Source organism: Condylura cristata, unplaced genomic scaffold (assembly GCF_000260355.1).
Source record: "Condylura cristata isolate star-nosed mole 26May11 unplaced genomic scaffold, ConCri1.0 scaffold00019, whole genome shotgun sequence".
Lineage (NCBI taxonomy): Eukaryota > Metazoa > Chordata > Mammalia > Eulipotyphla > Talpidae > Condylura > Condylura cristata.
In genome coordinates, this window is record NW_004567120.1 from 18,410,987 (window position 1) to 18,424,353 (window position 13,367).

Sequence of the window (13,367 nt, forward strand, 5' to 3'; positions counted from 1 at the left end):
GACTGGAAATAGCAGAATGTCTATCAGTGCTGAGATGGCTAAACTGTGGTACATTCATACAATGTAATAATACAAATGAGAATAATTAATCAATTAAAAAACAACCCAGATATTAGAATTAGGAAAGATATTAAAATAGTCACTTTAAACTATAGTTCATATGTTCAATATATTAGGTAGGGATTTTTGTCATTTAAAAAAATGACACAAACAGAACTTCAGATATAATGATAATCTGTGATATTAAAAATAAACATATTAAGTGGGATTTACAGCAGATTAGACACTGAAGGAGAAAAGACAAATAAACTAAAAAATACAGCAATAAGTCTAGTGAACAACTAAAATAAAATATATGGGGGGAAATCAATATAATGAAACATATGTGAGCTGAGAGAACCCAGGTACACATGCATGAATGATTATGGTATTTGAAAGAAAGTAATGATAAGACAGAAGAAATATTTTGGGGAAGAACAGTGGAAGAAAATCCAAACTAATGCAAATTATAAACTCACAAACTAAAGCAGCTCAGAGAATAGCACACACAAGAAACATGAAGAAAACTACACAAAACCACAACCAAATCATATTTAATCAAAACTAGTGATAAAGAGAAAATCTTAAAAGACAAATTATTTACTAAGGATGATAGTAAATTTCTCATTGGAAATGTGCAAGTGAGAAAAGAATGGAGCAATATGTTTAAATTACTAGAAGAATAGAACTTTCTACCTAGTGATCTATAACCAGAGAAAATATCTTTTAGACTGGATTATAATATAAAAACATTTTCAGAGGAACATAAGCTTAAAAGTGTTCATCACTACTGTAAAAAATGTTCAAGTATGTCATTCAAGCAGAAATAAAATGTTATAAGGTGAAAATGTGTATCTACACATAGGGAAAAAATATCTGGAAGTAATGATTACGTGGATAACTATACATGTTTTTAAATATGACAAATCTCTTTAAAGGATAACCCATTCTTTAAATATAATAACAATTAATGCAGACGTTTATAGATACTTAAAAGTAAAATATATGACAATAGTGGCATCAAGGCTGGGAGGGGAGAAATGGAATTAGATTGGCATTAGGTTCTTGTACCACTTGTGAAATGGTATAAATTCACTTGAATGTCAACTGTAATTCCATAAAAACTGTTTTCCAAACATCCTGGAACAACCTCTAAAATAACAAAAGCTATAGCTAATAAGCCAACAAAAGAAATAAAATATGATAATTGAAAATGTAAATCAATCCAAAAGAAGGTGAAAAAAGAGGAAAAGGAAAAACAAAGGACAAGATAAATAGAAAACAAATAGCAAGATGATATACTTAAAGCCAACCATATCAGTAATTGCCTTAGAAGTAAGTGGTCTAATCTCCCTAATTAAAAAATGGAGATTGTCAAATTGGGTTTAACAAAAAGAAGATCAAAGTAATTAGAAGAAAAATAATGATGATCAAAATAGAAGTCAATAGTATCAGAAACAGAAAAATAATAGCACAAACAAAAACAAAAGCTAATTACTTGAGAAAAATCAAAGAAATTGCTAAATTCCTAGCCAAACTACTTAAAAACAAAATACAAACTGCCAAAATAAAAGATGTGAAAGGGTGTGAGCATTACAGATTCTATTGACATTCAAAGGGTAAGTAGGTAATATTAAAAGTTTTGTGCTGTTAAATTTGACGACTTAAATAAAATGCACAAATTACTTAAAGACAAACACTATCAATTCTCTCTCAAGAAGAAGCAATTAATCTGATCAGTCTTATAGCTATCAAAGAAATTGCATGTGTAGTTAAAAGCCTTCCCACAGAGGGCCCTCCCTGGTGGCGCACGGGTAAGGATGCAGCACTGCAAGCTGGCAGCAGCCGCTTCAGTGAGAGTTCAATCCCTGCCCTGGAGCTGACCCACATGGCGCAGCAGACCTCTCCTGACCCGCCTGCTGCTCCCTTCAGCAGTGCACTTCATCGATCAGCCTGTTCTGCTCCCGGCTCTGTCTCTGGTGAATCCTCTCATCGCCCCTGCACCTCTGGCTTGTACCCAGTTCTGTATGCATAAATAAATCTTTAAAAAAATTTGAAAAACAAGCCTTCCCACAGATATATCTCAGGGCCAGAGACCTTCACTTCTACCTAATAGTTAAAGAAGAAATGACACCAAATCTACCAAAAAGTTCCTTCAAGAATATATTTTTAAAATGTTAAAAAGGGCTATTTTCCAGCTCATACTATGAGGCCACAGTATTACCCTGTTACCACAAACTGAAAAAAAAAAAAATGCTAAGAAAGAAAGCTACCAACTGGTATTCCTCAAAAATACAGATGGAAAAATACCTGAACAATTTTTTTTGCAACTCAAACTCAATAGTACATTAAAATATAAGCACCATTGCCAGGTGGATCTTATTCCATGAATGTAGGTATATTTTAACATTTAAAAATGAGTGTAATTCATCATATTAACAGCTAAAGATGAAAAACTATAAAAATATGTCAAGAGATAAAGAAAAAGTACTCCACAAAACCCAATGTCCCTTCCTGATTAAAAACAATTTAGCAAAACTAGTAACAGAAGTGAATTCCCTCAACCTGATAAAGAACATCCAGAAAATATCTATATGACATCATATGTAATGATGAAAAAGGTTTTGCCCATTAGAACAGAAATAAGCTTTTTTTTTTCTTTTTCATTTCATCTTTTTCTATTTGGAAGCTATATATTTCATGTCTACATTTTGTTGATTACTATAGCTGTTTTATCATCATGTGTGCTTTAAAATGTCTAAAGCTAATCATTTTGCATTTACTTTATGATTTAACTTTCAAAGGGTTCATTAACATGAGCCACATTCACTATGTACGGCTTTCAGCCTCAATATCTGAAAACCATAGATTACATAGCACTTTTCTTACAAGTTTACATCATTTACAGTTTTTCAAGAAAATTTGTGCTTAAAAAAATTATCACTTAATTTTGTACATCAAGAAATTTGGTACAGAAGCAAATACCTTGTCCATAATAAGAATTCATTTAGGGGCCCTCCCTGGTGGTGCAGCGGGTTAAATCACTGCACTAAGAAGCTAAAGCTACTTCTGCATGAGTTCGATCCCCGCTGGCCCCGGCAGTGACCCACATGGCACAGCTGAACCCTCCTAACCCACCCTCCACTCTCTTCAGCAGTGTACTTCATCGATTTGCCTGTTCTTGCTCCCTGCTCTGTCTCTGGTGAAACCTCCATTGCCCCTGCACCTCTGGCCTGAACCCCAGTTCTGTAGGAATAAATAAATCTTAAAAAAAAAAAAAAAAGAATTCATCTAACAGGAAAGGAATCCAGGCCTCCTGATTATATTTCCAATTCCTTGAGGAATTGTCTGGGGAAACAATTATTCCACATTTTTAAAAAATTGATATATATTGCCACTTAGCACCCTAGAGAAGTTATACTAATTTATATATAACTGTAATTAAAATCAATGATCAATTTAATGTTGAGTTCCTTCCTGTTCTCAGAGGACAGAGATCAAGACTATTTTTTATATTTGTATTATAGAAATTTCAAACTAGTTGACAGACTTCGTGGGGACTTTTAAAACACAAATGACTATCAGCAGCTTAGACAGGAAACTTGATCAAAAAAGAGAAGTGCAGGATTAAATACGGTTGAGTGTTGTGTTCTACCTTAAAGATCTGGTCTTATTCCTATCTAAACATTTAAGGAACTCAAGTTACTTTCATCACCCAGAATGTCCAAATTTCAACCACTAGTGGTCCACTTCATTGTGTTTAGCATTGTGTACTCCTGCTGATCTTCCTTTTGATAAGAGCAGCATATAAAGACACTTTACTATGAATGGTTTAATCTGGTTACTTTTTCTTGGTTGGGAAAGGCAGGGATTTCGATGTCCAGTGATGGAAGTGGGATGAGATGGGTGCAACACAGAGACTGAAAGGGTGTAGAGACAGATTTCACCTCCTTCACAATTTTTCTGCAGCTTGGCTCTGAACGTTATTATGACTCAACTTTTCTGTGCTTGGCAAGGCTCAAAAGAAGAATAGTCTCTATTTTGTACCAAATCAGAACAGGGAGTCCCTGGCTGAATGTCAGATCCAGGTATTTCTGAAAGAATCTGAATAAAGTTCGTTAGGTCTTTTGATAAACAGAAGCTTTTTAAAGAGCCCGGATCACCACTTTGAGTAACCATGCACATTGTTAAAAAACTGTTAACAGGAATACACTCTCAAACAATCACGCCAAACATGTGCCACAATTCCTTGCCCTATTCTAAGTGTCTTCTTTTACCATCCTCTTCTGATCCTGCTTTCTTGTCACTTCCATGCTGGTCCTCAGTAGTTACAGGTAATCCCTCATCTTTATATATTTTGCCCATCTTCTCTCATTAGCATTTGGTCTCTTGTATCCTGGCAAAAGGCAACCTTTTCTTCTACATTCCCTCAATACTGAGTTGCTATTAGTAATAAAGAATTTCGCCTTTAATGGGGGAAAGTCTTTTAGTGCAGGTGTTTTTCTTTTCTCTAATAATACCTATCATTTATTGAGTTTCACTGTATCTCAGGTGCCTGTATCATTCCATTTCATCCTTATGCTTCGACATCCCGCTTACAAGTGGATGGCTGCTATTGAGTCATTTGCCAAGATTTCCCAGTTACGGCCATGTGGGTCCAGAACAGACCTTCTGCCTGCTGCACTAGCCTAACTCTTTAGCTTGTTACATTTCTGCACATTTTGGGGGGCCCAGGCTTGGTGTATGGGAGATAGGTTTTTCTCCCTTGGTGGCAAGCAATGTTTCATTCTCATGACTTAAACATTCACAACATTATCACCCCAGGAAATCGAAATAGGCCCTCTTCCTATTGTTTTTCTGAACCTTCATTTCAAATTATTTTATTGTAGCTGGTAGCAGAGAAAAATAATAATTATGTCTGCAGATTGGAGGCTGCAGTCTAAAAGCCTTTTTTGCTCACTAATTTGTGAGCTTCTCCTTAATGTATTGATGTAACTGAACATTTCCCCCCCCCAAAGTCTTCTTTTAGTTAACCAATTCACTTAGTAAAGGCGTGAAACCATTTCTCTCCAACATGGGGATCATAGATGAATTTGAAATTTCCTTCCAATATGTAAGTTAAAACAACAAATTTAACCTGCAAATGTAAGACCTGAGACCCAGTATTTTCCCCTTATAGTCTGTACTTTAGGAAAATCCACTTAATCTTACTGAGTCTGTTTCCTCATCAGTAAAAAAGTGAATTATGTCATTTTCCCTGTTTAATTCATGGGGATGGCATGGTAGGGATCCCATTATTGGGAAGTGCTTTGTAAATCCCAAAGAACTCTACAAGCATATGTCATTCGGTCAGATGAAGTGAATTTCAAAACGTCAGCAGTAGGAAGGAGACCTTCCACAGGGCTCCAAGCAAGGAGCCCATCAAGGACTGAAAGTTGGGGAAAAGTTATGCCTTTCACAGTTGGTTTCCACTTTATTAGACTTAAAGTTACAGATGCAAAGAGGGTATCTCCCTGGTGGCGCAATGGGTTAAAGCTTTGCACTATGAAGTTCGAAGAAGCCACTGCAGTACGAATTTGATCCCCATCCAGGGAGATGACCCACATGGCAGGCAGAACTCTCCTGACCCGCCTGCTGCTCCCCTCAGCAGTGTGTTTCAGTCCCTCTGCCTGTTCTGCTCCCCACTCTGTCTTGTTGAATGCTCTCACCCACCACACCCTGGCCTGTACTCCAGCTTTGTAAACATAAATAAATAAATCTTAAAAAAACAAAAAACAAACAAAAAAAAACCCAAAAAACAAAGAGGGTATCAAGTCAGATCTATGATTTTCAACACTATGACTGCCAAGAAATCAGTCTCGGTTAGCATCTAAACTGAGGACCCCACTCCTAAGGAGGGAGTGGTCTGAGGATTAAGTGACCCCTTGACACCAGAGAAGACAGGGACCTGGATAATGCTGGCTGGGCAAGCAGACTAAAAGGTATAGAAAGACTGATTGCATGCCACGGCCATACTGCGGCAAAAAGTGAGACAGAGGAGAAAAGGCAGAATGTAGATTTTGCATGAAGTTATGAGCATCTCCACTCATCAAAGTCAAAGCCAAGTTCGAAGAGAAATTGTCTCCCAGGCAGACCAGGCATTGCCAGCACAGTGGCTTTCCATAGATGAGGTATGGGTGGAAGCTGCTAGAGCCCTGAAAGAAGACCGAAGGAAGGGGTGTAGATGTTAATGGCAGGCCTGCCGCCCAGATGCCGAACCCCTTCTGCCAGCCCCGGCTCCCCTACCCCCAACCCCCATTCCAGGCGGCACAGTGAAGCTTGCAAGACTGAAAGGGTTTTACTTCCGCCTGGCTGCAGGAACCACAAGTTCCAGACTAGGTCGGAATTGGAATAATCACAGTCAAAATACACCCAGATGCTCTCACACACCCAGACGCGCGCGCATCCCCAGGCCATGGGGCGCACGTGAGCCCACGCCCCGCGCACCCAGCGCAGCGGCTCGCCAGAGCATCCTCAGCAGCCACAGAAGCAGCCGCCGCCGCCGCCTCCTCCTCCTCCTCCACCTCCTCCTCCTCACGCCGCCGCCGCCGCCGCCGCTGCGGTGTCTCCTATCCCCTCTCGTCCTCCTTCCTCCCCCAGTTCCTGCTCCTCCTACCATCCCCAGCGCCTCCTGCCCGGCGGCGAAGGGCAGCTCCTCAGCAGCGTCTCTCCTCTCTCGGGCCACGAAGAGGCTGGAACAGGTCTGTGCTCTGGGCGCTTTGTTGCGGGTCGCCTGAGCGCCCGTGGCTCCGAAAGCCGCCGGGAGGGCATGGGGCGGACCAGAGGGGAGATCATTTCTCAATCCTTGCTATTTTTCTGAATAGCATGGGGAGCAATGGGGTGTGAAGGCAGTTCGGTCCCTTTGCTAGTTCGCCGTCCCTCTGGCTTCATGGCGAGAGAGCACTTCAGCTGCCCGGACTCCTGCCCCCGCCCACCCCTGAAGCTCTCTTTCTTTGCGCCCCCACTCCCCGGCATCCACTTCCCAGAGCTGAGCTTTCTCTTGTTCTGGGAGCTCAAGGATGGGGGTGGGGAGAGATGGATGGAGTCGATCCAGCGGGGCACCTGGGTACATGAGGCTTTGTTACATATAACAAAAACCAGTCCTCACCAGCAACCAGTTCCAGGATAGGCTGCAGTCTGCCAACGGTGTGGGGTGTGGGCTGTCGGACTAGGGAAGTGAGAGAATGTGAGGGGCACTCCCTGTGTGTGACTGGGCACACAGGAATGCAGTGGTGTGTGCCGGAAAGACGGTGTGGATTTTGGATTTTGTGTGGAATTCAGTGAGTGTGACTTGGAGTGTGTGCGTGTGTGTGCGCGCGTGTGGTACGCACGCTTGTGTGTCTGCGCCATGGGGCTGGGCTACTCCTGGCATTACATGTCCTTGGGTATCATCCCATGCCAAACCCGATTGCAGTAGCAAGCAGGCAGATCAGGTCTAACCTGTTATGCCCACATTGGAAGGGTAATGATGGTTTCAAAGTGATGGAAATACCCCTGCAGGGGCTGTTGCTTAGGACTTTGTGGATGTGGAATTTCTAGCCAGGTTGATCAAGTCTGACTGGACATGGTTATTGTTCCCCCAGAGATGCCCAACTTTCTTAGCAGGTTTCCTTCTCTCAACCAATGAGGACCCAAAGCTCTTACAGTGATCCTTGCAGTGTCTTCCCCCCTCCCCTTTAATTAGTGGATTCTCACGTCTTCTTTACTGCAGTGTTGATAGTTTTGAACTAGGATGTGGCTGTATGTTTGGAGAAAAAGGAACATGCTAGATGCACCTATGTATTCATCATGAATTTCGTTTAGATGTTTTTTTTTTCCCCTTGAACCATAAGGTGTAAAGCCATCTGGTCATTTTTTTTTTTTAAAGAAATCAATAAAAATGGACAAATGTGCTGAACTTGCTCTTAAAATTTTTACTGTGGTTTCAACAAAGCAAATTTTCTAGGTCCAAGTGAACAGTTAAGGATGGCGACCATTCAGTCAAACAACCGACATTTATTAAACGTCTGCTATATGCCAGTAGTGATGTTAGCTATTGGAAATATAGAAATGAATAAAACATCATCTCAGCTCTAAGGGAGTGCACAATCTGGTAAGCAAGATAGAGTGTGTAAACAGATAATTACAGTAGAGGAAGACAAGGGATGAGAACAGAAGTGTGAGAGCACAGAGGAGGGGTGTCTGGCTGGAGCTGGAGTAGGGGTAAGATCAAGAAGGGCCTCACCAGGGAAGTGACATTTGAATGAGTCTTGAAGAATTAATTCATCAGGCGATTAAGTTGAAGGAACAGCATCTATAAAGGCAGAGGGGTAATGGTTAAGTAAGACTGCCAGAGAGTCCTTGGAGGTGTTACTGTCACATTCTCAACAAACTCCGAATGAGTCTCCCTGGACTTAGATGGTGATTTAATGTGAACCCAAAAGGAGCCAGTAGTGCAGGTTGATAAAGATCAGAATACACGCCCATCTTAAGAATTGTTTAGCACATTTATTAACATTAATTGTTTACCTTAAGGCAAATCTGATATGTGTGTGGATTTAAACGGCAAATGAAGTAGTGGACAGTATTCACAATGCAGAATTTCTTGCTTTACAAAAGGAATCTTAACGAGATCATCGTAAATAACAGTGCCCATCTGACCTTTACAGTAACTATTTCTACCACAAACCCATTCACACAGAATTTTCCACATAGCCAATGGATGCCTAAAGAGAAGAGGTACAGCTGCATCCCATTTATTTTTCTACAAAATGCTACCAATTTCAGTGTAGGCATTTCCCATCATGGTGTGGTTGTTTAGTAAAAAAGAAAACTTGAAAATGATATTAAATCCACTGCCTATGATCTTTTGTCATTTGGATTGTATATAAAATACAAATTAACGAGGACAGGGTCTTCAGGGAATTTCACATTTTAGACACTTGAGTAGTGTCACTAGTAATTAATAATAGCACAAGATTTCTGTACTGTATGTATGTGAGTATTGAAATAGATATGTGATGACTGTTGTAATACTAAGGCAGAGAGGGCACATTCAGAGTCTCCTGTTTTGTTATTTTGGTGCTGACTGCATGGGCTGATGAGCAGTACTGGAAATGAACCTAGAAGATTATTGATGATTTCTACTAGAAGTGCTTGGTGGACACAAAATTATGCTAGTTAAGAGTGTGGGTTCTGAGAGATTGGACCAGCATCGTGTGTACTCCTCCCTTAAATGAGGACCAATGACAGCCTTGGGTTCTATTAGAAAGGAATGTCAGCAGAAGTGGGTGAATGTGAACTGACTTCTTAGCCTGGCTAATGTCCTGATGCACAGGAAATGATAGCCTAGAGACCTTTTAGGTGCATAAAAGTCCTGTGTTCACTGACTGCCAATACTAGATAGTATCAAGCAATGTTCCTAAGAACTATCACTGAGAGTTTGGGTGGGAATTGATTTGTTTGTTGTTCTTATATTCAGATTAGTCTAGTGGCTAGACAGATAGTGCTTCACCATGTGGAGTTCAGAGAAGACGAGTTCTATGGGAAGTTAGTAGGTGCTAACACACATACTCACACACAAACACACACATGCACACATACATGAATGTGGTTTGTGATCAAGTTTAATTTCGAAATTCTTGTTTAAACATAAACAGGTTTGGGCCCTCCCTGGTGGCACAGCAGGTTAAAGCACAGCATTATGAAGCTACCTCAGCCACTGCAGCAGCACAAGTTCGATCCCCTGCCAGGGAGGTGACCCACATGGCGAGGCAGACCTCTCCTGACCCGCCCGCTGCTCCCCTCAGCAGTGTACTTCGTCGATCTGCCTGTTCTGGTCCCCACTCTCTCTCTGGTGAATCCTCTACCCTCCCTGCATCTCTGGCCTGTACTCCAGTTCTTTATGCATAAATAAATAAATCTTTAAAAAAAAGGCATAAACAAGTTTGTTTACTGCAGGGCTTCTGGAGGCCTGTACAAGGCTATGTATATTGTGACGTTCCAGAAGACTAGACTCTACCGTATTTCCTAAATGTATTTGCCGTGGAATCTTGTTTTCCAACAAATATTTACTTGGACTGGTGTTGAGAGGCCTTTGGGTAGTACTGGAAGGAACATTTCCCACTGAGTTCAGAGGCCATGGTATCTTGCTGGAAACTTGGATGGCTCCCTCCCCCCTCTAGGCTTTCCTTCCCCATGTGCAAAAGGAGGGTGGTAATAATCATTGCTCTCACTGACTGTGATGGTGTGATGACAACTAAGATAATATCTCTGCAAGTATTTTGAGCTCTTTAGAAGAAAGGCTCTATATAAACGCAAGGTTATTGTGAAAGGGAAGTGAAGAATTAAGGCAATTATCCTGATAATTCAGGCCCAAATCCTGTTTTTCTGCTGGTTATTTGGGCAGACTGCCTCAGTTCTCTGCTCTGCTTTGACTGCAAAGACCAATCCTCATTCAGCCTTGGGTGACTCAGTGCTTTGGGCTTATTTCCTTTCACATCCTGAAAACTCAATGTGGCCTTTAATTTCCTGATCCAGAGGTATCATCAGCACAGCCTCAAGGAAAATCCCATCAATCCCAACACACAATGCTGGCCCGAGAACACGGGAGGTGGGAATTAAGTTGAGTTGGAAATTTGCTTTTTTCAGACTCACCCTCTTACAAAGCAGCTTGAAAGGGTCATCTTGGAAGTTAGTTGCCAGCACCCCTCTCCAGTGCCCCCAACACCCAACCTGGACTGGAACCTTATTAGCAGGAGAATTTTCTTGAACACCTGTTCTGAGGTACATTTTGTCATTATGAAGGCATGACCACTTATAAGGGACTTTAAAGGTAAAAGACCAATGTGACTATTGGCCCTTCCTGAATCCTCTTTATTAATTCCACAAATTGCTTGCAAGAAAAATGGTATTCTTAAGAATTAATGGGTATTACTATTACAAAATGGGTTTAGGGTAGAGACTGGTGTAGAGGCATTTGACTAACTGGTTCTTCAGTGCTATGTATAAGACCAGCAATTCTCTGCATGAAAGCAGCAAGCTTCAGTTTCTGTTGGAAGAATTTAGGCTACTCAGAAGAGAAACCTGTGACTTTAAAACTTGTGTGATACTTGAAAGTGGGAGTGAAGTTATTCTCTGTTCTGGAGAGCCTAGCGAAATACTTGTCTAGTAAGGAAGATTCATTGGTAGAACTGTATGTGCATTGCAGAGTTCATCTGGTGCCAAGCTGCTGTTTAGATGAGGAAAGTGAGGACCAGAAAAGTGATATGAGTTGCCTAAGAAAACACAGCTACCACCTGACGTTCTAAAGGCTAAAACTTAGATCCTGTGCTTCTAAGCTGTTCTACTAAACCTAGGTGTCTTCTTGTGTAGTTCACAGGAACATGGGTTGGCTAATGCAGTGGGACTGGGCGTGCATGTCCAGGCCAGACTTGCTTGGACTTTCTGTGGCAGCTTTAGCAGAGAGACAGGTTTCCAGTGGAGTCCTAGAAGGCCATGCTGCCCGCTTTCTCTTTCCTTTTTAATGTGCGATTATCCAGTTCCACCATGCCAAGCAGCCAGCTGGAAAATGGAGGACTAATGTTCCATGTTCTTCCTCAATGGGTGATCCCAACATGTGTCAGTTTCTATACTTTGGCATAGAGGTAGCAGAGTTTTCTGCCTTAACTTTATCGTAGACCTCTTTGAAAGTCTGTTGACACTCACTCAAAGAAGGGCCCACATCATCAACGCGCATGTGTGTATAATTTCAGGGCCGTTAGATCCATGGCTCTTGCTCTGTTAGCTCTTGATGCTAGGACGTAGCCAGAAGTCACTTGTAAACTCAACCCCCAAGCACTAAAGATTCCCGGAGCTGGAATTGTCAACCTTTCCTTGGAAAGAATTAAAAATACTGATTGGAAAGAATTCAAAATACTGAGATGAGGCTGACAGGCCCTTCCTGGTGGCGCAGCGGGTTAAAGCACAGCGCTAAGAAGTTAAAGCCACTTCAGCATGAGTTTGATTCCCACCAGGAGGTGACCCACATGGCACAGCAGACTCCTCCTGACCCTCCTGCTGCTCCCCTCAGCAGTGTATTTCAGTACATCTGCCTGTTCTGCTCCCCACTCTGTCTCTGGTGAATCCTCTCACTGCCCCTGCACCTCTGGCCTGTACCCCAGTTCTGTATGCATATAAAAAAAAAAAAAAACTGAGATGAGCCTTATGCCAAATAGACTGGGGTAGAGGAAGTTAGAGCTGAATTTCTTTAGTATAAAAGATTGGGACTGACTGCTGTCCTTGAAGCAAAAAACAGAAAGGAAACTGAAGGAGCTATGTCCCCTTCTCCCTACCTTATACAAGAGATGGGGGAAAAGAAGGCATGTCAGGAAGAGTGGTGGGAGATGTAGAAGACTGAGAGAAGATTGCCATTCTAGAAAATGTGTCAATCATACCATAACTGCATGAAGTGAAATACTTCAAAAAGAAAGGTTCAAGCTTTCCACTCTTTCTTACTCTAGTTCAGCTTCTAAGTAGCGAAAGCTCATGGCTTCGGGTATTAGAAATTGTCTTAGATGCTGGAATACCATGTCCTTGAAGAGAACTTTTTTAGAGGCTGGGAGTAGGGGCTGGACATTGCTGAGGAGTGACACAGCTTACTTGTTTAAAATAAACAAGCATTTTTATGATCAAAATAATGCTTGTGAAATAGAAATATGGAAGTAGAATGCCTCTCTGACTCTGATCCTACACAATATTCAGTTTCATATGTATCATTTTGTGTACATTTTATGAGTATTCATATATTTATTCACTGCATAAAATAATATATGACACTGTTCTGCATTTTGTTCTACAACATGCTTTTCTTTTAAGAATATGGCTGGAGGACTTGGACTTTCCCTGCTCGTATATATCTAGCTATTTCGTTCTTTTTAACAGTTGTATAGTACTCTGTTATGTGCTGGTAATGGAATTTCTTTAATCCAGCTTTTATAGATTAAATTATTATATTTCTAATTTAAAAATATTCCATATTCTGTGCAGCATGCCACCTTTTACATGCCTTTCTGCTTACAATTGTAGGCATGTTTTGTCATGTAAATTTACAATGCTGAAATCACTATTCAGAGCTTCGTTTGCACATCTTTGATTTTAAATGGATCCTGCCAAATTGCCCCCCAGGAAAACTATAGCGACTTGTATTCCCACCAGTAATGGCCATTCTTCATGCTCTTCCTGACCAATTTAGGTATTTTTGGCCTTTTTAACTTTTGATAATGTGATAGGTGAAAAAATCTACTTTCTATTTCTTGAGTACTATGGAGGTC

The 13,367-nt window shown here is 41.0% G+C and overlaps 1 protein-coding gene across 1 annotated transcript in view; it reads left to right on the forward strand.

Moving 5' to 3' along the window:
* Positions 1 to 6,387: 6,387 nt before the first annotated feature.
* PAK3 (p21 protein (Cdc42/Rac)-activated kinase 3) overlaps positions 6,388 to 13,367 on the forward strand; it is a 227,842-nt gene continuing 220,862 nt past the window's right edge. The window contains exon 1 of the mRNA XM_004685713.2: positions 6,388 to 6,779. The gene's annotated coding sequence lies outside the window, so the exon portion shown is untranslated. The remainder of the gene's footprint in view (positions 6,780 to 13,367) is intronic.